The 27,391-nt window shown below is 37.5% G+C and overlaps 1 protein-coding gene across 1 annotated transcript in view; it reads right to left on the reverse strand.

Moving 5' to 3' along the window:
- The window catches only part of VEPH1 (ventricular zone expressed PH domain containing 1), a 187,565-nt gene that overhangs the window by 56,952 nt on the left and 103,222 nt on the right, over positions 1-27,391 (reverse strand). The gene's annotated exons all lie outside the window — the stretch shown is intronic.

Here is a 27,391-nt window from a genome sequence, read left to right on the forward strand (position 1 = left end):
ATTTGGATTTTGAAATTTGATCTCACTTTGATCTATATACCCCACATAGTCATATTTAGCATGAGAGACAGCTATTTATTAATGTGAACATTCTTTTTTAGTTTGGACATTTGTATTTAAGCTGTACCCCAGATGCCAAGTATGTTGTGATCTTGGTAAAAAACAAACAAAGAAAAAACTTCTCTATTGTTTCGTGGTTATAAAATGCCAAAAGAAACCAAAACATTTGAAATGTAGGAAGTATACCAATTAACATTTTGGAAAACATTCTAAAATTAGAAAAATATATTAAATTAAATCATGAAGTTTCAGAAAAAAGTTATAATTTTATAATAATATTTTAAAACTCTAGTGGAAATTCTATATAAGCAAAATCATAATCAAAAATAAAATAAGGTTTTAGTTTAAATGTATGTGTGTGCATTGCTTAAAATACTAGAGAAAGTTGATGTGTGGAATAACTAATATTAGTGTTTACTTTTACATTAATCACTCTTAGGTGTTTTATGTAATTATCTTTTCATCTTCATAGTTAGCTATTATTATCTCTATTTTCAGTTAAGAGGTTAAAGGATCAGAGCTTTAATGACTTAATCAAGTAAGATGCTGAATCAGAATTTGGACTCAAGTTTATCAAAATACAAGACCTCTGTTTTTGCACAAAGTGATACAGCCTCTTCCACAGTCACATTGGCTATTGGACTTGAACCTGCCTATAATTTCTACAAGGACAAGATGGACAATCCAAGATAAATTGTCTATCTTTAACAAGACCACATAAGTTGTTCAGCCCTGGACATATAACTCAAGGAATTAACTTTTATGCAATTACTAGATAGTCAGCAACATTCACTGACCTGGTAATAGGACACATCTCCTTATGTCTAAAGAGCCATGGCAAATCTGTAAAGAGAAGCTCTTTATAGGCCTTCATAAAATGGGAATAATTGGCTTCTTTTATCCTTAAATATGGTAGGAGAAAGTTGGGGAGAGTTTTGAACCCGGAGGAAGTAATAAAAATGAGTAGGCTCGGAGGTGGAGAAAGCTGCGGAATTGGGTAAGGGGAGGGCTGCGGCATTAACATCGGTGGCCTGTGATGCTCTGCTATCAGTTGATAAGTGCGTGTCTTTTTCTACTTATTTATATAGGATCTGAGAAATACACCATTCTCCTTGGGAGCCTAGACACATAACTCATCTTGCAGGGTGGTCAGTTATATATAATCTATGCTGTCATGCACTTTTTATTTAGACATCAGTGCCTTTTAAGAATAAAAATAGAATATGGCTTTTTCTTATACCTCATAGAAATATCAAAGAGTTGGCTTTATTTTTTGGAAAAAGGAACGTTAGCTCTTGTTTTGAATTATTTACTGAACTTACACTGTCAAAGTACTCCTCCAGCTAAATAAGGGTCAAATAAATGTATGGAGCTTGTTTCCTAGGTTTTTCAATGAGCCATTCTCATCCAAACTGAATTTCAATTCAAACAGGAATATTTTCCTGAAATTGCTACATTGAAGGTATTCACACACTGAACATGTAAAGAAGCAACAAATTCAGAGAAGGCATTTGGAGGACTTAGCAGGAAGGGAGCTACTTTTCATGACCCCTTACTTTGTTTCTAGGTGTGGGGTAGCAAATTACATTGAACCCTTATGAAGCAGGTCTTGTTATCCCAGTTTTATGGAGTAGGAAATCTCAATATCAAATTTCCAGGAAGCAAATGAGCTGGAATTTGAATCCATAGCTCATTCTCCTTCAAAAGGATCAGAAAATAAGGGTAATAGAAGTACCTCAAAAAGGAAGTGTGGTTCACTGGAAAGAGCCTTGGCCCAGGAGTCAGGCAATCAGGACCACAGTGGGTGGACTATTATCTTTCTCTCTGTCCTCTTGCTTCTTATCTGGGAAATGGGGCAGGCTAGAGGCTGACCTAGATGCCCTTCTTAAAATTTTACATTTTTATGGAGCAGTAATAGCCTCTTCAAAAAATGGTGTTGGGAGAGCTGGACGGCTACATGCAAAAAATTGAAATTGGGCCATCAGCTGACACCATACACAAAAATAAACTCAAGATGGATAAAAGACTTAAATATAAGTTGCAACACCATAAAAGTCCCAGAGGAGAACATTGGCAGGAAACTCTCAGGTATCCCACACAGCAATTTTTTCACTGCTATGTCTCCTAAAGCAAGGGACATAAAGGAAAGAATAAACAAGTGGGACCTCATCAAAATAAGAAGCTTCTGCACGGCTAAAGAAAACATCAGCAAAATGAAAAGGGAGCCAACCATATGGAAAAATATATTCGCTAATGATACATCAGATAGAGGTTTGATCTCCAAGATATATAAAGAACTCACTTGACTCCACTCCAAGATGACAAACGATCCAATCAAAAAATGGGCAAAGGACCTGGGCAGATGCTTTTCAAGGAGGAGATACAGAGGGCCCAGAGGCATTTGAAAGGATGCTCAGCATCACTAGTCATCAGAGAAATGCAGATCAAAACCACCATGAGGTACCACCTCACACCGGTCAGAATGGCCATCATAAACAGATCAACAAACAACAGGTGCTGGCGAGGCTGTGGAGAAAAAGGAACCCTAGTCCACTGTTGGTGGGAATGCAGACTGGTGCAGCCACTATGGAAAGCAGTGTGGAATTTCCTCAAAAAGCTGAAAATGGAACTGCCTTTTGATCCAGTGATTCCCCTGCTGGCACTATACCCTAAGAACTCCAAAACGCCAATACAAAAGAACCTATGCACCCCAATGTTTATAGCAGCACAATTTACAATAGCCAAGTGTTGGAAGCAACCTAAATGCCCATCAGTAGATGATTGGATCAAAAAATTATGGTACATATACACAATGGAATATTAGGCAGCAGAAAGAAAAAAAGAACTACTCAACCTTGCGACAGCATGGATGGAACTGGAGAGCATTATGCTAAGCGAAATAAGCCAGGGGGTGAAAGACAAATACCATGTGATCTCACCTATAAGTGGAACCTAACCAACAATACAAAGATGCAAGGAAAATAAGACCAGCAACACTTAAAGGAAAAGAAATCGACAGAGACAAGAGGGAAGGAGGGGGGGGTGGGGAAAAGGAAGGGAAGGGGAAAGTCAAGGAACGTATAGCAAGGACTCATGGACAAAACCGAAGGGCAAGAGCTGAGGGAGGGAAAGAGGGAGGGGGCAAGGGAAAGTGGTCAGGGGTAGGCAGAGACAAATGTATTTGAAAAAAAAATTTACATTTTTATTTGCTTATTATCTTTTTCTCTTTAGATTGTAAACTCCATGAGAGTAAAGATTTTTTTTATTGTTGTTAAAATAAATATAACATGAAACTGACCATTTTAGCCATTTTTAGGTATACAGTTCAGTGGTATTAAATACACTCATATTGTTATATAATCATCACCACCATCCATCCCCAAAACTTTTTCATCTTCCCTAAATGAAACTCTGTCCATATCAAACTACAACTCTCCAATTCCCTCTTCCTCCAGCCCCAGGCAACTGCCAATCTATTTTCTGTCAATGAATTTGAACACTCTAAGTACCTCAGATAAGTGGAATCATAGAATATTCAATCTTTTGTGTCTGGCTTATTTCATTCAGCATAGTGTCTTTCAGGTTCATTAATGTTGTAGGATATATCAGAATCTCAGTCCACTTTAAGGCTGAGTAATTTCCATTGTGTATATACCACATTTTGTTTATTCATTCATCTGACATGGACATTTGTGTTGTTTCTCCCTTTGGTTATTGTGAATAATGCTGCTATGAACATGGGTGTGCAACTAGCTCTAAATTTCTGCCTTCAATTCTTTTGGGTATATCCTCAGGAGTGGGATTGCCAGATCATATTCTACATTAATTTTTTTTGAGGAACTGCCACACTAGGATGTATTTTTTAGCTCTGAAATTCTATGATTTGATGAGGGGCTACAGAGGCACACGAAGAAACATGCCTGTGATGACTGCTCAAAGCGGGGCTGGATGTTTGCCCAGGGCCCCACGACTTGCTCTCAGCACTCCATACAGGACAGATGGCAACAGGGTCTGTTAAACTAGATTTCCTCCTTCTGCTCGACACTAGCCAGACAGGAACCACTGAAGCCATTTCTTCCATTTTCCATTTAATTCTTCTTTGATGTATTTCAAAGACATGGGATTCAAAATACTGACCCAGAATGAATAAATAACACTGCCACTTAACTGTATAAATATCCTAAATTAGACAGAAAAAAAAGTAGGAGGAAATGAAACTGGTAATTTGTCTGATGATATCTTTTCCAAAGTAGGTAAAATAAAACATGTTTTTGAAGTCAACTATAAATTACAATTTGGGGGAAACTGTAGCACAAATATCACTCTAAAATACTTTTTTTCCCTTTAAGACATTTTATTACTTGTAAAACATAATAGGAGTAAAATAAAAATGGAGGAAGGCATCACAAGCCCATGTGAACCACTTACCAAACTTTAATTCCCTATGATTTGTAAAATATACTTTTGTTTTAGACTAAAACTGTGTAGTCATTCCCAAATTAAAGTTTAGAAGTTTGAAAAAAGTATCTCATTAACTTTGATGTAGGAAACAGAAGAAAAGATATTCCAAGGTAAAAAAAAATTAGATTGTTAAAAGCAAAGATGATTTTCTAAAATGACTGTTTGAAATCATATCAAAAAATTCTTCAAGAGTGGACATTGCTTTAATCACCTGGATATTTCTGGGGTTTGGTTCTGTAGTATGTTCCCAGAAATGCGGGTTGTTGAACTAATGTGTGCGTAAGGAAAAACGACCACATTTCTCATTTGACGAAGCAGTTAGGGCAGGAGGGCAATGAGAAAGAAGACTGTCTTGTTTTCACTAAGGACTCTTTATGACATTATTGGTTGAGAAATACATGGTCCCTTCTCAGCAGCTGGTTGGCCACTGGCCATATCACATGCACATGTGTGCAACATTCCTACCCAGAGCAAAGTACTCCTTTTCCTATTCATGGCAAAAATTTCAGTCAGTTGTTAAACAAGCATGCAGATGCTTTTGTTTTGAATCATCAGAAAATGACATCAAGTTATTTTACAAGTGATTGCTTTAATAATGCAAATAAAATTCTGAAAAACAAAGGGAAATTTGGTAATTGTATATTCAGAAATGTGCAAACCATAGGTGTATAATATCCTACTATTTGGAAAACAAGTCAAATTACGCGTTGGTATACGAGCACACATACAAGGCCTGCCTGGAAAAAGTCCAGCCATTGTTAATATAACAAGAACAGTTTGCACGACATCAATGTAACCTGGCAGGCAAGGAGGGTGTACTGGAAGTATATGTGTGAACAATTGATGACTTCACCCTACTAGTCAGTGGGGGCTGTAGATGCTGTTGAGTGCGCATGTGTACTGTGTGGTTATTGCATTCAAAACGACTGAGCGAGTAGAGCAACGAATCTGCATCAAATTTTGCATTAAGCTTGAATATTCCTTCACAGAAACTATTCAGATGATTCAGAAGTCTGCAGCTTTGGGCAACTGATGATTGGCATCTTCATCATGACAATGTGCCTGCTCATGCATTGCGTCTTGTGCAGAGTTTTTTGGCAAAACATCAAATCACCCAGGTGACTCAGCCCATCTACAGTCCAGATTTGGAGCCCTGTGACATCTGGTTTTTCCCAAAACTAAAATCATCTTTGAAAGGAAAGAGATTTCAGACCCTCAATAGATTTAGGAAAATATGATGAGGCAGCTGATGGTGACTGGGAAAACTGTGTGAAGTCCCAAGGTGCCTGCTTTGAAGGGGACTGAAGTGTCATTGTCCTATGTACAGTGTTTCTTGTATCTTGTATCTCTTCAATAAATGCCTCTATTTATTTTTTTGTAACATGGCTGGATACTTTCTGGACTGACCTTGCATTTATATAAGAGTATGTGAAAAAGGTCTGTATGGCTATAGATCAACTGGGTTGAGAAGTGACATTGGGTATGGGGAGCAGGCATTTTTTATTTCATAGATTTCTGTGTTATTGTAATTTTCTTCTTAGGGGATTAAGTTCATATGTTACATGTATAATTTAAAAATAAAAATATTAAATATAATGAAAAAGTTGATATTTAAATAATGTCTCACTAACCTATCTTACCATGGAATTGGAGCTAATATTTATAGTTTTAAATACATTTTTCTCCTTTTGCCTTCCTGAATTCACTACTTTTACCCTAATCCACTTGAGCCTCCATCTACTTGGCAATCAGGTGGGCATGTGGTGGTGGGCTGAATACTGGATAATTTTAGGAGTGTAAGGAGAAAGACCAAGGTAAGATAGAGTTCAAATACAGAGGTTGGATAATGCAGCATGACAATAGTCTTGCAAGCAAAGCTTTTGCCTTGAGGAAAGATAGTCTAAGTTTCCTTATCTCCCTTTAGTCTATCAACTGGCTTCCTCCGCCCACCACCCCACCCCCCGCCCCCACTGGCATCATAAGCACAGAGGACTTAACATTACAGACATGTGGTGTGGAGGGGTAGGCAGCCAGATCAGTTCTGAGGTTGGTATAGAGAAGAATATAGCACCGAAGAAGTAAAACAGTTCTGTAGAGAAGTAAAAGAAGTTCTGTAGAAGAGTACCATTTGAATGATTAGTTGGGATTAAATGTAAACGAGGACTCTTAATTTCCCTCCTTACAACCCTGTCATTAGTTGCTTACAATGAGTTCTAGACAAAATGATAGTTCACTTTCTCTGCACATCTGAGCCGTATTGTAAAATTTTATAATCTTACAATAGGTAAAGAGTAATGATAGAGAATAAAACTTCAGTGAATAAGAGGATCCAATTAGAGAAATAAATCTTGTTTTAATGAAAAGTCAGTCATAATAAGAGTCAGGTAGTAAAGGGTAGAGGATGTGGAGTCAGTTGAGAAAGAGTATCAGACATTTTGCACATGAGGGCTGACACCTAATCACACACAGTGGAATGCAATGTCTCTTGATGCATGTATGATTGTATGTTCCTTAGGTTAATACTGTTTAGGAATTGTACCAGCTTGTGGGTTTACATTGCTATTGAAGAATGAAGTTTGCCCATTAACCTTCAGCTAATGGAAAATCTTGGATGCTGCCCTGGCACAGGGACCAAAAAGCCCCTCCCTTCAGAAGCCACTGTAGGGCACCTCATCCAAAGTCCAGTGTGCTCCAAGATGGTGGCTAAGGGTGCACACTCTGGAGGTAGACTCTCCTACTTCCTAGCTTTATGTCCTTGGGCAAGTTATACAAATTATACAAAAAAAAAGTCACTCTGTGACTTAATTGGGAATAATAACAATGGCATCTATTTCTGAGGATTGATTTGAGTTACTAAGCCTTTTGGCTTGCCTGGGACTTGAGACTTCCACTGCTAAAACCGGGCAAGTCCCAGGCAAACCAAGAGGAATTGGAATTTGTCACCCTGGTTAATGTGAATATAAGATGTGAGCTTCCCTGACAGAAGTATGCTCAGCACAGAGTGAGGGCTTACTAATATTTGTAATCATTGTCATGGCCTCTATTACAACTGCTACTATTGTATATGGAAAAGGAAGTGATCCCTCAGCCTGGTGGAAGTTCTTGAATATTGCCATAAGGATGCGTAGAGAAAGGGGGGCTACATAATAACTTTTGAATCTCTAGGTCTTTAATGTCCTGAAATTTTCACCTCATTCTTTATTTTATTATACAAAGAGGTTAATACAGAGCTGACCCTGAAGTGCAGGCTGAAATTGAATTTTGTACAATGGAAAAAAATTTCTCTGGGGACATGACAGAAGATGTTGCAAGAAAAAAGATCTAGGAACAGTGCTTGAAGACATCCACTTGGCCTCTCTGAAATCCTCCCAAGTCCTCATACTACAGTCAGGAGCAAGTGAAACTTTTTATGCTAATGTTATTTTGAGGCTCAGAAGCACAGAAATGCATTGAGAACATCACCAAGAAGCTCTAAGGAAAGGCTAGACATTTTGCTATATTCAAAGCATTGTAAGTGAGAGGAAGATTTTTTTGCAGCAGAATAAGGAAAAAATAGCTAACATTAACTGACTGGTTTTTATATGCTGGACACCATTCTAAGATCTTTATGCATGCATTGCCACTTAATGCTCACAAATTTCCTATGATATAGATACTTCTAGCTTAGAGGAAGACGCTGAAGCTCAAAGATGGTAAGTAATTTATAAAGTGTAGATTAAACAGCAATTAATAGCCATTGAAGTCAAAGAGGGATTTAATTTATATCCAGCCATTTTAATTAGGGAAATCATATTATAAATTGTATATAACTTTCATTTACATGGCATTTAGGGATTTGTTGATAGTTTTGGTTTTGATTGAGAGTTTGATCTTTATAGTACAATTGGATGAGTTATGGTACATTCCCACTCATGCTCAAACCTCTCTTGAGAGAAGCCCATGTGATTGACCCATGAAATCTCAGCTCAAGGTATTAGTGTTCCCCAGCAGGAACCACCTAAACTGGAAGCATAGCATCAGGGAAATAAGTCAAAGAAATAAATTGCCTCTGTCAAGTTAACTTTGGAAACTAGAAAGTCTACAGTAGAAACAAGTATCATAATTATAAAAATATTTTTATATAAATTAATGTTACACATGACAGAGGTCAATATATCTTTGAAAGCCTTAGTTTTGTTTATTGCATTTTTCAAGTTGTATATGAGTGTAACTTGTTTTATTCCTAGGTGACCTAAAATCTAGGGATAATGGCATTAGTCATCATAATTAACACAAAAGAGAGTCAATTTTTTTACTCTTTCTGGTTAATTATTTCTACCTTCATATTCTTATTTCTGCCTCGAGACAAAGTGATATCATAAAATAGAGTAGCAATGTTACTTGGATTCCAAAAACTGAATTTTCTAGTTGTAAATATGGAATAGCTGGTTATATATTTTGTCCCAAAGAAGAAGACAGAAAGTCCTATTGAAGAACAAATGTGAAAATTAATAGAGTTGAATTATCTCTCCCTCAATTGTCTATTTCCCAACGGTCCATGCAGTAACATGAACTTTGGGGTGAGAATACAATCAACATTCATTCAACAGTGGGCAGGAATGGTCTACTGCCCCCTGGATTTCTGGCATCTCAAATGTTTGCCTTGTGTGGGAAATCTGTTGCCCGGTTCCTGTTAAAAGTCATCAAGTCCCAGAGCTGGAAGAGACATTAAGTGACAGGCTGCTCTTCTAAGACAGGATTGCAATAGATTCAGCTCAGAAAGCTACTCTCTCTCTCTTTTTTTAATCTTGAGATTCAAACAACCTTGAAAGCATGGCAAAGTTCACAATTTACCTTTTTCCATGTATTTAGATCATAATGGCTTTATTTTAAAATTCAATAAAGTCTTGGCAAGGTGGATCAGTTGGTTAGAGCATCACTTCCATATGCCAAGGTTGTTGGTTTGATCCCTAGTCAGGGCACATACAAGAATCAACCAATGAATGCATAAATAAGTGGAACAACAAAAATCAATGTCTCCCTTCTTCTCTCTCTCTCTCCCTCTCTCAAGTCAGTAAATAAAAATTAAAAATAAATAAAATAAAAATAAATATTTCTACATTGATAAGGCCTCTATTGTCAATTTTTATGTTTCACTGAAAGGCTTTTTTTGTGAAAGGGAATCTGAGAATCAGAGAGCCAAGATGGGAGGTATTGATGACCCAGAGCCTGTTTGAAAATTGTTGGGGTATTTAAAACATTTCTATGTATTGTGATAGCATCTTGCTCAAAGGAAACCTCTTAGCAGAAAACGATTGCACTGGTGCCCCTGGGGGAGGACCTTTCACATTCATGAGTTCACAGTCATCTGAGCCACCACACTGTATCTGGTATGAAAATATTATGCAAGGAAACACTTCATTATTATCAAGTCCTGGGCTGGCCTCTTGGATTGAAAGAAGTGGCAGCAAAAGAGCAGGTGAGAGAGATGATAAGGAGTCTTTCCTAGGATTTGGGTGGCAAAAAGGCAAGAAGTAGCTAATGTGCTAGGTTTCTATAAATGCTTATGAGGAACATGAAGTGGCCATGTGCTCCAAGTACGAATACCACAAAACCCGCCATTGCCTATGATTGCCCTGGTCACCTATCAACAGCAACAGTCTTCTATGGCAGGCTTTGACTGAGCCACCTCTAGAACCAAGGGAGGCAGACCTGGTGGTTAACCAGGAGCTTTGTCACTATTAGTTACCACTAATGTTACTGGGCTGGAAATAGTCTGGATTGGGATGAACAGAGATGGAAATATATGAACAGTAAGCCATTGGTCCTTACTTTCTCCCCACTGGTGGGATCCACTCATGTCTTCATTGGAATGGAAGCTGGCTCTGAATCCTGCCTAGCTACTGCCAGAGCCCTCCCACCTGGAGACTGGCCCAGTTCATGGAATTCCCTGTGTCTACTTGAATGGACTATGCTGGAATCATGCCTTTGACATTCATTTGCTGCCAAGAACTGCATCTGTCTAAGAGCTCTGGTTGTCCTGTAAAAGTCATCCTTTTCGATATGACTTTAGGCTCTGCCTGCAAGACTACTGTGTAAGGCCACAGAGCATTTCCACTGCAATGGGCCCAGGGATGTCATTCCCATAAGCCACATAAACGATGCCCTTCTTGAGTAGCCGCTGCAGAGGCCCTTGCTCATCCAAAGCAAGTGAGGTACACTCCGTGGACAGTGCGATTTGGGGTTGTTTGGAGATGCCTGGAGTAGGCTGACATTCTATTCTAGTTTTTACCTTGCCTATTGCTTCTTACCCCCATTCTCTGTTCTTACAATAATCTTTATGTGTCTCAAACTCCTGCATGCCTTGTGGCCAAGACCTTACTTCAGGACTCAACCATACCTCATTCAGCTAACTAAGTCTAGCCTCAAGAATGAAAGACATGGAAGAAGAGAGACATTTGAGAAATCACATGTAGCTGTTGTTCCAATACAAGGACATTACAGAGGGCCATAGGATATCCCTGACCAGAGCCAATAGTCTTATAGAGCACAGTAAATTTGCACTGAAAGAGAACTGTACTTCTTGTGGTTCTTTCATAGCATGTATATGTTCCATGGTGATTATATAAGTAAATAATAAAGGCAATAGAGATATGATTTTACTTCTTTTTACTATTTACAGATTTAAATAAAAATAGTCTGTTCTTTAAGAACTGAAACTTTATCAACATTTTTCTGAGAACCTGAGGACATGTAACCATAACCACATCAGCTTTACCATCACGGGATGAGATCAGCTCTACCTACAGCACAGCAGCTCACAGTACAGATCCTGCTGCTAGACAATCGGGAGCCAAATCTCAGGTCTACCATCTATGTGCCAATTACATAATCTGGGGAAAATTTTGTTTTCTATGTCAGTTTCTGCATTTTAAATTTAGGAATAATAATACTTTAATCAGGGTAAAGTGAAGAATTTAAAATCGCGCCTAGCATATAGTGCTTGCTGCTACCAGCAGCATAGAGGGATAACCCATAACCACACTATAATTACGTTTGTTTATGGAATACCTGCTGCTTATTAGTATGGGGTTTGTCACAGGATGTGAACTCATATATTTTTTATTATAAAATACATGACACAAAATTGATCATTTTAACTATTTTAAGTATACAATTCAGTGGCATTAAGTACATTTATGGCATTGTACAATCATCACCTCTATCTAGTTTCAGAACTTTTTCATTACTCCAAATGGAAACCCCGTACCCATTAAGCAGTTGCATTCCCTTCTCCCTAGCCCCTGACAATCACAAATCTGTATTTTGTTTCTATGGTTTTTCCTATTCTGGATATTTCATATAAATGGCATCATATAATATGTAGCTTTTTCTATCTGGTTTCTTTCATTTAGCATAATGTTTTCAAGGCTCATCAATGTTGTAGAATGTATTGGTACTTCATTCCTTTTGATCACTGTATAATATTCCATTATTGGATATGTTACATTTTCTTTATTCATTCATCGATGGACATTTGGGTTGTTTTCACTTTTTGGTTTTTGCACACAGAGCTGCTATGAACATTTATGTGCATGTTATTGTTTGAACACTTGTTCTCAGTTTTTCTGGGTATATACCTGGGAGTGGAATTGCTGGGTCATAAGGTAATTCTATGTTTAATTTGTTGAGAAATAGCCATATATAATTAAACCCTTGTCTTTATAATGCCCAAATTTAAAAATAAAACTATTGTATTAATTATGAAGGATATGTACCTGAATAGTAACATCAGTGGTCCTGTCCCTTTCCTGGTCCCCTGATTACACAGACAGATGAGTGGCAACCCTTACAAATAGTGCTCAAATCAGGATCATGTCTGATTTGGTGACTGATTTCTTATAATTATAGAAAAGGGTTAATATGGTAACACTGTTCATATTTTTGTGTTAAATTTAATGTCATTTCTAATATTTCCAGGAATTTAACCAATGTTCCCCCCAAAATAAGAATAATGAAAACATAAATTATGAACTAATTTAAAATTGAACTTATCTTTATATGACTACATTGATACTTTTATTTCTTCTGCGGGGAATTCTAGGTTACCACTAGAAGGAATGTATCTTCCAACAGCAGTAATTAGTCTGACTTAGCTCTAGGAAGAAGAACTTGAGCGCTTATCCAATCACAAAACCTCCAGGGTTAGTTCATTTGGAAGAAGTCAGCTTCTCCTACCATGCACTCTTGATGGTTACCAAATACAAGTTACATGTCCAAACAGTAAGAATGCTAAGTATTCAACATCAATATGATCAGAAATAAATCTGGGATATTTTTATAGACAGTAGCACAATTTTCAGACACAAAAGTAATCTTGGAATTTATATGAATTTTAAATCAATTACGTACATATGCATGCATATGTATATATAAATATATATATATATTTGCACAATGTTAATGTAGTTGATTTCTGGTAATGATACAGAGTCACTTTGTGGTCACACTGAGACAATGAAAGCCCATGTGTTATAAATAAACATTTGGCTCTTCCAAGCAGAGATTTATCAAAAGTTGTGCAGAGGCAAACAAGGCAGGCAAGCTGTGATCCCCTGCAGGTACCATTCCATGTGCTACCAATTACTTTACAATTCTGCACAATGTATAACAGCAACCAGATTTAGGGCACAGAAAATTTTAGGAAATTTCTTTATTAAACTCCACTAAAATGGGTCTGTTTACATTTTTTCTCTCTGAGGAAAGAAGAATAGGTCTAAGATTATCTATATGTGAATCATCTAGCTCACTGCTCTTTCCAGTTGTCAGTTCTGAACTGAGACTTCCTGGCCTCGCCACCAGCCAACAGCCTCAAGAGAGCACTCTTAGGAGCGTGATATGTATTTACCAAAAGGTTTGATTATGTCAGATAGTTCGGTGCAAGATGCATGGGTCTTCCAGGCAGTATATAGCAACTGTCTCAAACTCTTTGAAGCTCTTGCAAGAAGTCGCCTTTAGAAACTCTTAACCAAGCCTGGTTTTCCTAGAATGTCCATTAGGGATCTGTTCTCAGCTGATTTCATAATCATGTGTCTGACATTGAAAAACTAGGGAACATCTTGTTTCATTCACTACTGTTCAATGAGGTTTCACTGAATAGAAAGCAACTAATTTTGTGCAGCTAGCTCTGAGGATATGCCACAAATTTGGAAGCCAATTTTAGAACACAATTCTGGTCTTAAGGGAAACCCAATACCACAGCCTACAAACATGGCTGAAAGCCTCTGAGGAAGATATTTTCATATGAATCATATTCTGAGAGCATACATTCTGAAAGATGTTACAGATTACTTTTCATTGATTCAGTTGCTGTAATAATATGGATACATGTTAAGCTTGAAGAAGGTTGATTTCATTTGTTATCCTGCACCAGAGAAATGTCTAACATAATCATCATTATCAATAAATATTTTGGAGAGTTATCAATATGGGGTATTAGGTTGGGTACTGAAACTATAAAAAGACTCACTGAGAGTCATAATTTAAAAAGAGATATTAGGAATATATGGTTATAAAAAATAGCAATCCAAGGTAAAGTGCAAGATTAGCAGTAACTGGAATCACTGAAGACAGAGGAAGTAAGACTGGATCTAGATAGATAAATGGCAAGTCTAGATAGACGGAGCAGAAGGCACCTAGAAGAGCAACGGCACAGTCAAAGGCATGGATATGGGGATAATAATGACACATCCTAAAGGCAGTGTGAGATAGACAGGCAGTGACAAGGTGTGAATCCAGGGTCGAGCCCTGATTCTGCCATCTATTGGTTATCTATCCTTTGACAGGTTATTTGCCTTTCTAAATTTTTCTCATCCATAAAATGAGGACAATAATAACTAGATTGCTGACTTTTCACCAGGATTAAATAAATAATTGATTCCAATATTCTCTTATTCAATAAATATTTATGAAGCACTGTAAAGAGTCTCAGTAAACTATTTTTAAAAATAATAAGTTGACCTATTTGGAAAAAGCAAGTGCATGTGAGAAATTACTGAAGCCTGACACTAGAGCATAAACCACATCCAAGTGCAAATGGTGGCCATTGTCAATTTGCAGCCCTTTGATACCAGGACTGATACCAAGTCAAACCAATAGCAAAGACCAAATGATGGTCTATTTTTGTTATTTATAATATATATATTTCTTTGTTCATTAATTTGCAAGTAATTCCCTATTTTCTCCTTCATTTGTTTATAAAGGACAAGGGTTACTGGAAAGAAGGTAATCAGAATAGAGCCTAAAATATCCAGACGTACAAAGGTTTGGGATGATAGAGCTCCTTATAAAGATTTTTTTAAGCATTAAGAAAAATAATTATTAAAAGAGGTTCAATATAATGTAGGCATAGATTCACAGGAATTTTCAAAAGATCATTCATTCTACATGCACTCACTGAGTTGCGGCAATGTAGACATGGGATATGCAATAGTAAATAAAAGATGTGCTACCTATTTTGTCTAGTGGGGGAGACAAACAATAAAGGATAATATAGAAAAATACAAATATGGCAAGTCCTACGAAGAAAAAAGAACAGGAAAAATGCCACCCAACTAACAATATGGGAACAGCTAATTTAGATTGGGGTGGGGGTCAGAGAGGGCTGCTCTGAGGAAGCAACTTTTGTGCTGAGACTTCAAGGACAGGCAGGGGTGAGCGAGGTGAGGGATGAGGAAAAAGTGGTCCAGCTCTGGGTCTGGAGGGGGGAAGAGCCTGGACAGTGGGGCTGATGCACACAGTCCTCAAAGGCCTCACCAGACCTGGTAGCTTCTTTTTTTTTTTTTTTAATTTGTATCAACTTCGATAAATGACTTCAAAGCCAAGTTGGCTGGATGACCTCTAAGATCCATTGGCAACTCTTGGAAGAGAACTTTGAAAACCACTTCTGGCAGCAGGGGTGGTCTACGTCCCAAGCATCCATAGAAAGATGGCTTATAAAAGGTCCCTCAGCTTCAAGAGATCACATTCACACAGAGTAACTCACATCAGACCCAGTGAATTTATAAGAAATGATGTGACTACACTGTGCTCAGAGAATAAAAAGGTACTAAAGAGTGTCATAGAAGGTGGTAAGGTTAATTTTATTTTCTTTTTAAGATTATAACTCCTCCCATGTACCTTGCCCTAGTGAGATGGCCAAGCTCTTCCTGCAGGTCCAACATGACAAATGTGCACTACTGACCTTTCTCTGGTCTTGCTGAGCAGGCCCTTCTCCAAATACAGCTATTACTTAGCATAAATCCAAGGGTGAACAGTTGCAGGTTGTCTGCAGGTGTCCTTACAGATGTCCTGGGCACATAGGTGCCTTAGGAATCCACAGTAATGTAAAACCCAGTAGGCTGGAGAACCAGATGCCACCATGATCTGACAGCATCTAGTGGTAAATGATGGCAGGGATAATGCTCCACACCCATGACAGGCTCGTGGTTCCTTGTGTCTTATGCTTTTCCTAATCCACGTGTGGTGGAAGAGCTTTTGAATTTGATTTGATTTTAATTTTACCTCTGTCAAAACTTGAAATTGGTAACCAGCACCCTCCCCTAATCATTAATAATATGATGTTCTACGCTCGATGAGATGCTCTCTGAGAAGCTCCTGTTGAAAAGTCTAAAGTGTGTGAGTATAGAATATTTGGGGGTGTTTGTTCTTGGACATTCTCAAAGAGAGAAGACCAAACTGAAGATTGAAAAGGATGTATGTAGGATAAGGAAATGAAAATACAAAGAACTGAGGACAGGAAACAAACATTTTATTGAGAGGAAAGGAAGTCAAATCAAAAGAAAAACAATAATGTGATGGTGGTGATAATAATTCAAGTAGTCTAATGTTTTTCACTCTGAGTAGAGCAAACAGGACTTGAATATAACTAGTGCCTGCTTTGGGACGAAAGCGAGAACAGAGTACACAGTGTCTGTGTCAAAAAAAAACCTCAGGCAATTTTGCTTATTCTTTTTTCTCATCAACTTTTCAAATACTCTTCTGGGAAAGGAGGTGGGAGTTACTGGCTTAGAGTTAGTGGAGCCTGTTCTACGTGACCCCCGTGGCCCTTGAAGTGTGCATCTGCTACAACAGCAGCGCTTCCTAACACACCGTCCCTGTCTACGACGCCCGCACAGGGCTGTGGAGTGAGACATCCAGAGAGCCTACCATAGCCACCAGCTGCCTTCTGTCTGCCACTTTCTCTTGTGGACCAAGACCAAGACCAAGACCAAGACCAAGACCAAGACCAAGACATGCGAACCAGCAACCCAGAAACCTTCTTTCTGCTCTTTCTTGTCTTCTGATTTTGCGCCCCTTCCTCACAGGATGGAATCTCATCAGTGGGCATGAAGAACAACACTGCAAACATGAGCAAATGTTTCCTTGGGTCTTACAAAGAAGGTTGGAGGGAAGGAGTTTCGGAACAGCCTAATAGCAGAAAAGTGCTGATGTTAAACTGCTAGTTCTTCTTGGCACTATTCTTCTCATTCCAAAAGCTTGCTGAGTACCTAGCGTTTACAGCTGGGAGTCTGGCCTTCACCCTCACCCCTATCCACTCACAGGATGGAGTTTTCCAAATCAAGTTAGGACCCAGTTTGTGCCACTCCTGCACTAGGTCACTAGATATCAGCAGAACTGTACAAAATTCTATCATGTGGTACTCTTTTGTAATGCAAATGGTATTACAGACACTTTTTACTACCAAGTTTGCATCTCTTTCACTGTCAAACATTTTGTTGACATCATTTGTCTGCTGTCTTCTCCTAAGCTTATGCCTTTTAACTCTTTTATTATCATTTAAGTAGAATTTTAGATAAACATGTGTTCAACCAGCCATGTTTACTGAAAGCCTTCTCTGTGTTAGGAGGGGTATCAGAAATCCTTAAACACCATTATAACATAAAACTCCAGCTGAATGTGGCAGTCACTAAAAACTGATTGTCCAGAATGAGGCTTCATAAACTATGGCTCTGGACCAAGTCTGACTCACTGATTGTTTGTGTAAATAAAGTTTTATTGGAACACAGTCATGCCCATCCATTTATGTGTTATCTATGCATGCTTTTATACTACAATGACAGAGATAAGTAGTTGTAACAGAGACCACATGGCTTGTCTCTGTCCCAAAATTTTTACTACCTCTCTTTGATTTTACAGGAAAAGTTTGTGAACCTCTAGTCTAGAATATAAGCCAGTAACAGTAATTATTATTGCAAGCCTTGATGTAAATATTTTTCTATATTTCAAACTTGTTCAAAAAATGTTAAATTTTGTGGAATTATTGTGTTTATTGGTGTCAAAGTGAATGCCATGGGAAGGAAAGAATATATTTTACTAAAGTATGGTAAAAGGATATACTCTTAAAGAAAGGTACTGATCCAGATTTAATATCCAGTGTCCAATAGAGCTTTCAGATAAATGTTACTCAAAGAGGGAAATCTGACAATTCCTCACATATTAAATTAAAAAAATGTTGATCTGCTCTGCTCTTTCTCCTGGGCTGGCGTCAAGCACTGGAGCCTGCGCTGGGTGAGCAAGTACAAAAGCAGCTGTGAGCTATAATTGCTCTTTTGATTCGGACCATTCATTGGGGACATCTCACCCTTACACTCTCCCTTTGAGTTCTTGTGTCTCCAGACTCTCATCTGTCTAGACAACTTCAGCTCCTTCTGTCTGGAGAAATGGGAGATACGATGAGAATACAAAGGAAAACAATGCGAACAGAAATTATTTGCAACTCCTGCCCAAGAAGGTGGTAGTGGTATAGACTTTAGATTAGGAAAGAGAAGGGGAATTCTCAGACTCTCTGTGGTCCCTAACCCTTATCATTACTTTATTATGGGTAGTTCCAAGCCCAACTTTACCCGACATGAATGAGCAGAGAGGCCTCTCCACATCTCCCTTTACAAACCTAGCCTACGCCAGCCGATTCCGTGATTTCACGTCATTAGGTTTGGTTTTGTTTTTAATGACACTTTAAATGGAAGGAAAGGGCTGTGACCAAAATCAGAAAAAGATTTTTTTCCAAAAGCCAGGAGGGTCATTATTATAACAATCTGATACAGGTCTCTTTTTAACATAGCAAATGTCATTTTTTGATGAGATTTCTATTGTCAGTAAAACACCTCATAGGGATCAGAAGATTTTGCCAAATCATATCTTGGTGAGTAAAATGAAAGTGAATTTGAAACCCATTAATTGCATTTCCTTAAAATATGTATGAGTTCAAAAGTTAACTATAGCAATGTTTGACTAAAAGCATGTGGGAACTTCTGAAACTCCAAGTGTTTGAAAAACCAGTTTCTATTGTGAACTTAGATGGGTTCCCTTCCCCATTAGGGCAATATAATTTACAGTAAAGGTATTCATGGATAGCACTCTAACACACTAAGAAAGGAAACATGCTATCAATTAATCTTCTCTTTGTAAATTTTCTCATATTTTAGTACTTTAAATTCTCAAATAAACACTTTATATATTTACTGAGTTACTTTAAGAAGATAGAATATTCTTCTTGCCATTGCACATAAATTAAAAATATACAATAATCCAGGGAATGCTTAATTTAACATGATAAAATTTCTGGAAACATTAACAAACATCTTAAGTGTTTTATGTAAATTTGACTTGGAATTATGGCAAGATTATACAATATCAATGTTGCAAGAATATAAAGGATGCTTATGTTTGTCCTGATTCTTCTATTGTTAGATTCAATTGCTTATAAGAGTTCAAAGGCTTTGTTCAAAAACAAATGAAAAAGCCCACCAGGGTATAACTGTATTTATGAGCTGGTATGACTATAAAATAAAAATTCGATAGAAAGAGATGATAAGGTTGTAGGAAGTCTTAATTGTCTATGTTTACTGGAAAAGATAGCTATTACTTAAATATTTGTAAGGTTGTTTTTAAAAGAACTTAGGGAAAAAATCATTGTAGATTCAGTGAAGAAAAGACAGTGCAAAGTACAATGAATTCAGTTCTTTTCGAAAGGAATGAGGGCCAGCTGGACTAATCTTTAAATATCAGTGATAAGTGAATTTGCCTATAGATACTATCTCAAACCACCTTTCAATGTTTTGAGTTTAGTGAAGCTTAGTGGTTTTTTTTTTTTTTTTGGCTTAATTTAAATTCTCTGCATATTTTAAGGGAAATGTAATCCACATGTTTTGAATTCATTTACACAACATGGCTAAGAATGATTGAAGCACATTTGATACTTGTTAGTTATTCTGAAGCTGTTAAAACTCTCTTCCTTGAGGAACTAAATAGCATGTACATAAAAAGTCAGAAGATGACACACTAAAATTCAAACACATGCAAACAAGTAGTTTCCTGTCTTCCAAGTCAAATTATCCTTTTTTAAAACCCATATCCTGTGAGAAGATCCAAAGGACAATAGGAACCACAAGTTGAGTGCCATTAAGTGTCCAGATGACTGAGCCTGGTATGTCTGAGTGTCCTTGAGAAGAACACTCATCTCCTCTATTAAGAGGTGATGATTAAACAGTCAGTTAATTAAATCACAAATTCATCATGAGGAAGAAAATGATTTTCCCTGCTACTGGGACCTGCTGAAATGTCTCATTTCTGTAGTAGCAGTAGTGATTCTCAAACTGTAAGGTACATATAAATCACCAGAGGGACCTTGTTAAACGACAGATGCTGATTCAGGAGGACTAGGATAGGCCTTAGAATCTGAATTTCTAACAGGTGATGTCGATGTTGCTGGTCCATGGACCACATTTTGAGAAACAAGGCTCTCAAAATGTTTCTAACCCCTGTTTCAGGGTTTCTAAACCACTACTGATATTCTGGGTTGGATAATTCTTTGGCTTGGGGGCTCTTCTATTTGTTGTAGGCAGTTGAGCGACATCCAAAAGTTCCCAACCTGGGGACACAATTGCCTCTGGCTGAGAACCATGGCTCTATTGTTATATTTAGTGGCTACATATTTGTTGCATAATATAAACACCTCCTTTGAGGAACCAGCTTCAAGGAGTATAGCAGTCACCAAGCAAATAATTAAACAGCTTTCGTTTTTCTCCTGGGCAATTATTTTAACTGATTTTTGTTTTGCTCCTTACTATGGGCACTAGGGTGCTCAGAAGTAAATCTGTAAACCACATTTAACAATTGTGGAAATTTTTAGATATAAATTTCTGAAAAATAACTGAACTACTAGATTTGTTTTATTTCTCTCTGCTTTCCCCCCCCCTCACATTCAGTGAATCATTTTTTTATTATATATTTTTATAGGCTCTCATGGACAATTTGAAATTTGAAATAAGATTGGTTTCTATTAAGTAAGGTAAACCAAACAATTTAAATAGAAATAGATCAGTCAGGACAGGCACAATGCATTAATTTGCTAATCACAATGGGTCATTTGCTATTTGATGGATATTAATACATTTGGGTAGATAGTGAGACACACCTTAAGAGTATTAAACAATCTGGCTCATTTTCTCCCGAGAAATTGTAGTAAACTGATGAATACAGATGTCTGGAGAAAGGACAAGAAATTAACATGAAAAAAGATACTTTTTAACTTTGTAATGGAGATATAATATTAGCCATAAAGGTATTATTTGAAACTTTATCATGGAGATATAATATTAGTCATAAAATTGAGGGAGATGAAGAACTTGGCCAAATAACTAACATTTTACATTTTGCCAGCTTTGACATAAGGCGCTTAGAAAAAATTAATTTAGAGCATAAAGGACCTTAAAAAAAGGACCTCAAAAATGATTCAGCTGACTGTTTTACAAATTTCTTTGAGCTGTAGAATTCTTGGTTTAAACATTCATCGGAAGGTCAACGTGTGAACTCAGCTAACTCACAGCTGCTCTGCAGGGAAGGGAAAAAAGGAAAGAGGGGAGTTTGAGGCCGTCTGGAGAGGTCCCTGAAGCTCTTTTGGGAGCACAGGTTGAAAACCCAGGACCCTGTAACATGGTCTTGGGATAAGGGTGAGGAAGTGGTGGCACGAGGAGATGAAGGACCTGTATGAGGAATTGACACTGCCCAAGAAGAGTTGGGACTGAAACCCAATTCTATAGACTCTAGGCAGGATGCTTGAGAGTGAGGAGTTTTCACCTGGGTCAATGTTGCCAGCATCTCTCTCCAAACCTTTGAAATACTCAAGTTTCTCCCTCCCTCTCCCCTTCTCCTCACCCCCCATCCCCAATCTAACTCTTCAGAGAAAATCGGCGTAATAGTTTGATGTGTTTCCTCTAAAACTCTCCCTCTCCTTTTCTTTGTCCTGGTTCTACTTAGCCAGCTCTATTTTTCCTTTTATCATAGCAAATTACACATTCTAACACCTTACATAGTTCACTTGTCTATCATTTATTTATTGTTTGTTTCTTCCCACTAAAACAGTCTCTGTGAAGGCAAGGAAGAATATTTGCCTGTTTTGTTCACCAATGTTTCCCGAGTTCCTAGAATAAGGCTGGCAAGTAGTAGGCACTCAGAAATTGTTGTAGAATGAATGAATGAAGAGTGAATAGTCAGGATGAATAAGCAGAGCACAGAGAATTTTTATGGCAGTAAAACTATTCTGTGTGATACCACAATGGTGGATATATCCATACAATGAAATATGACTCAGCTCTAAAAAGAAATGACCTATCAAGCCATAAAGACACATTAAATGCATACTATGAGTGAAAGAAGCCAATCTGAAGAAACTACTTTGAAATTAGGAAATTTGATGTGAGAAGCAGAATCATACTCAAGAGTTTCTGCAATGGTGTTATATTTGCTGCATCTGTGACTTATTTTAATGGTGGCATAATATTTTAATGGCTGTTGGATAACTGATGTGAGTATTTTATCTGAAAAATGATTATTTTCTGTAAAACAACTTATTAAAAGTCCACTGAATCTTTTTTTAAGAAAAAAAAAGTTGTGTTCTGTAACTTCTTACTGGTCTTTAATATGTTCAGGGAACAATGTGGACAGAGGAAACCTAAGAATTCAGTGTCCTTCACTTGCTCTTTTTCACCCCATCCAAGTGTGCCTGCCATCTTGTGACACAGGCTCTGCCTGTTTTAGATAGACTCATGTGCAGTTTGAAATGGACTGTAACACAAATTAATGCCTGCCAAGTCATCGAATACCTGGACCCCTGATTGCCAACTATGTAATAGCCTGTTTTTGGAGAAACATTTAACAATCTTTCATCATCTGAAGTTTGATGGCTTTTGTGAAACAAGAAAGAGGAAATTATTTTTTTTTCCTTTACCTCTGTCATATCAAAACCCTTTACCTAGTCATATAATCTCTTTTCAGTTCCCTGGCTACCAGCTTTTCATTACTCACAGTGCTCAGAAATATGGATTTACTCAGTTTTTAAATGAGATTTGATACTATCCAGGGACCGTTTTGTTTCCCTAAAGGGCATATACTGCCAGTTTCATAAAAGAAGTAAATGGAAAATAACATTCACTTTCTTGAAATTTGGTTTGTGGCAAACTAGATATAAATGTGCCCTTCTGCTGGGACCATTTGCACAGAACCAGTGCGCACAGCACTGCACCCTTGGGAATAGAGACCGTCTCCAAACAACAGCAATGGATGACTGATAATAATCTCTGAGTACAAGCTTCCCTTAAAAAAAGATAACAATACTCCTTTAAAACATAATACAATTAGAAGAAAATATTTAAGAACAAGAAATATGCCACAGTAAACTACTTCTGCTCCTAGAAACCACCCCCTTTTTTTCTTCTTCTCTTCCTTCTTTTAATGTGCCTACTTTTAGGGTAAAATATACTGAAATGCATATCTGTGCATTTTTGCTCCAGTTATGTATATACTTTCACTTCTGTTTTTTTTTTTTTTTAAGATTTTATTTATTTTTAGAGAGGGAAAGGGAGGGAGGAAGAGAGGAGAGGAATATCAATGTGTGGTTGCCTCTGGTGCGCCCCCTACTGGGGACCTGGCCCGCAACCCAGGCATGTGCCCTGACTGGGAATCCAACCGGTAACCCTTTGGTTTGCAGGCTAGCACTTAATCCACTGAGCCATACTGGCAAGACACTTCTGTTTATTAGCAAGGCCCCATTAAACCTATTAGGGACATACCCAAGGTGGACACTATGTTGGGGAAACTCCATTTCAAAGGGCTTGGATGACTCATTTCATTTACAGGCAGATTATCTCTCCTGAACTTTCACAAAAAAATGGCCCAAAAATGTACGTGTGCTTACCAATTTTACTTTAAGCTGCTTTCTAGTTGAATAAATATATCCATTGTCTGTAGGTAAATATCAGGTAAACCAAGAGGCAGATAAACAACATACCCTTTTATCCAATAGCATTGTGAAGGCATTTTTATTTATTTATTTTATTGTTCAAAGAAAATCGAACTCTTTTAAGAAGGAGGAGTCTTTGAACACATAATTAATGAGAAGTAAAGTTATTTGACATCCTCTAGTGGGACTTTGCAACATGTTACATTGTGAATTTAAGAATGTAACATGCTCACCAGCAATGTGAACCTCTGTCATCCCAAGATGAGGTTGGACTTGACTGCATGCACAATTTCAATAAGGAAGCTTTATTTGTAATTAATTATGAAAACAGCTTCTGCTGCTTGATATTTACAATGAACTTTATTTCACTTTCGTATATTCTTGTATCTGTTCAAGTCAAGAAAAGTCAACTCATGTAGGTCTATTAGAAAAGGACACATTACTAGCTTTAAAATCATCTTTCTGCAAGTCAGGCTTGCTGATACGCTCTTGTATTTATTTGCATCCAATTGAGAAATACTTCAAAGCTAACAAAGCAGCATTGATGAGTTCTTGTAAGCTTTTATATCATCCTTTATGGAACCCCAGTGATGAGCCAGATTTTCAAGGATTTATTTCAATGTCATGCTTTTTTTTTAAACCCTCATCATTTTTGTTCACATAAATGAACACCAGTGATTCAGATTTCTAACATGCCCTTTAGCAGATGAACTAAATTCCTTTCGTCTTGTAAGTAAATACAATCAGGGAGTGATATTAGACCATCACTTGGCGTATGAATACATAACTTGCAGTGGCTGGCAAACCCGCACCCATGTCAGGGGCCTCTAAGGCCCAGGAGAGAATTACCGACTTGAGAATAACAGGCTCTTTCATAACCAAAATGAAACTGCTGACTCAACCTCAATAAAAACCTGGGGCTTGTCAATTTTTCCAGACATGCTGATAGATTTGTGCTGATCTCTTTATACCCCATCGCCTGTCCCCACTGTGATCAATATCATGTGATAATAAGATGGCTGACCGGGGCTCAGAGAGCTCTTTGTAACTTTGATTATTCTGCTGTATTGTAACTAGTGAGGTACCTGTTCCTTTAACGCAGTTTATTACCAAAGTGTTAAGTTGAACCATTTGAGAGTGATGTTTTTGTAGATCAAAATACAGGAAGTTGAATATCAGTTTTGGCACATGATTCTAACAAATACCAAAAGAACTTTTCTAAAGGGTAGTTTTGTCATGTTTTTGTAGTATGGACTTGTAACGCCAGTCTAAAATTACAGTTAATATTTTGTTGTTGTTGTTCTTGTTTCCTGCTGGCTGTTTGTCTTTTTAACTTTAATGTTGTGGATGTGATTTTAATGCTTCCTCCCTTTATTTCTTGATTACTTTGCATAATTTAGTAAGAAAGACCAAAAAGCAACAACACATTTACACCAACAACACATTAAATATAACAATTTCTAAGCCTAAATCTTTCTTCAATACATTTTTAAGAAAAGAAGCATGATATCATTGAACTGCGTGAACTCATAAGAACAAGCAAAATTGTGTCAGCCAGATGACTGCTGGCATTCTGCTAAATGGTTTACACAATCTCTGGAATAATAACAACGCGTCCCCTGCAGTCAGCATGAGGCCTTTCTTGGTGGATATGTATACAGTGAGTCATATAAATCTTCCATCCCTCACACATATATCTGTGCAAGGAATTTCCTAAAAACATCCAGGAAATTATAAGAGTATGATTGAATTCCAAAGTATCAACTTAAAAATATACAAACTCAGTTTAAGGTCATCCCTTATAGGAAACATCAAAAGGAAAATGGCATTTTTCTTTTTTTTTAAGTAAAGATGATGGATTCATCCAATATTTTTAAAAAGAAAAAACACAAGTCACCTAGTTAACTTTCAAACTCCCAGAATAATTTAAGGCAATAAGAAATATCATGTGTTTTTGACAACTAGATGCTTGAAGTAACTCTGCAGGACTTTCACATTTTCATAAGATTATAACTCACTGTATCTTTAGTGCATATCTATAATGCTTCGGGCTAAACTTAAAACAAAACAAAACAACCCAAAACAGACACTATCATAGTAGATGGAAATGTGGCTATAGTTGCTACAGACTTCCTCTGTTAGACTGGGAAATTCATTTAACCTCTCTTATATTAAATTCTCCAACTTGTCCATAAATACATAGCTTATTAGTGCAAGGGGCAATTGTAAAGAGTTTGTATTAGTTGAGATTTATTGATTTTAGCTATTTTCAAGTCCTGGTGTACTTAATTACCCAAAAGTTTTATCGACTATGAGCAATATCACTTTTATTGTCACCATTTTAAAAAAGTTTCAAGGAGGCTAATCAATAAATTATTGTATATACCTTTGAAAATGTCAGATTTTACACAGACATATTAAGTAATATTTGTCATTTGCAAACCCTTGAACCACTCTCCCTTCCCTTTGTCAGCCTGAAAATATGTTCTTCCCTCTGCTTTGTCATGGAAAAAGGGGTAGAGAGTAGAGTAGGGAAAATCCTCCAATTCTACAACCTGGAAGGGAATGACGGCCAGTAGGTGGGCGAATGTGAATCACCTTAGCTGTGATTCTTTCTGGAAGATGGGCTCCATGGCTTTTTCAATGAGGGCCCTATCCTGTGAGAATGTTTCTTGTCCAAGGAGAAGGCTAGGACTTTCATCTAAATCTCAAGAGAAGAACATGCCTGCTGCTTAAGTGTGATCGTAGGAAAGTTCTAATTAGCTCCACAGTGCCTTGGAACCGTCCAGACCTGTTTAATGCACAACCAGAAGGGTGAGCCTACCCTGGTCGCCCTGCCATGTGTCTCAAACCCATTGTTTTTCCCAGGGACAGGACTAGGGCACAAAATGAAGGAGGCACCAGAAAATGTGGTACTCAAGATAAATAATATTTAAAAAAATTTAAGTTAATACAAAAAAGTCCATGATGAACAAAATGTCAAAAGCTGTAAATAGAGACATGATCAATATCATTACCTCCCTCTAGTCCTACATGACATGGCAAAACATTGCTACTGATTCAGCCCTTACTTAAAATTTTACTGATGTTTTTGGGTACCTCTTTAAAATGTGCACCCAAGAGAAATGTTGAACCCTGATATCCTTTTCTTACTTTGCATTTTGTTTTCTGACTAGCTCAGACTCTCACTAGCTCCTGACCTACATCACCTCCTGACTATGGTGTTGCTCCTTTCTTTCTATACACTAATGTCCAAGAGATCAAGGATTGTGTCTCTGGGTCATAGGTGAATCTCTCACAAAGCTCAGTCTTTGGCACAGCACCTGGCACATAGTAGCTGCTTCATAAATGCTGACTGAATGAATGGAGCTCAAAGCTATGTATAGCTTTCTTGCATGATTATGTAGGTGAAAAAATGCCTCTGGCTGGACCCCTACCCTCAAGCTTGTTTTGGGGGCCACAGACCCCACTCTAGGATTTTCCTGAATACTACGGACAAGGAACCAGAAACAATATATCTTGTGTTTCAAGAAACTCAGAGGTGTGTAAGTAGATTCAAATGAGAATCAAAAAGATGATTGACCTTTTTGG

The sequence above is a fragment of the Pteronotus mesoamericanus genome, unplaced genomic scaffold (assembly GCF_021234165.1).
Source record: "Pteronotus mesoamericanus isolate MK-2021 breed Mesoamerican mustached bat unplaced genomic scaffold, CSHL_Meso_final contig_116, whole genome shotgun sequence".
Taxonomy (NCBI): Eukaryota; Metazoa; Chordata; class Mammalia; order Chiroptera; family Mormoopidae; genus Pteronotus; species Pteronotus mesoamericanus.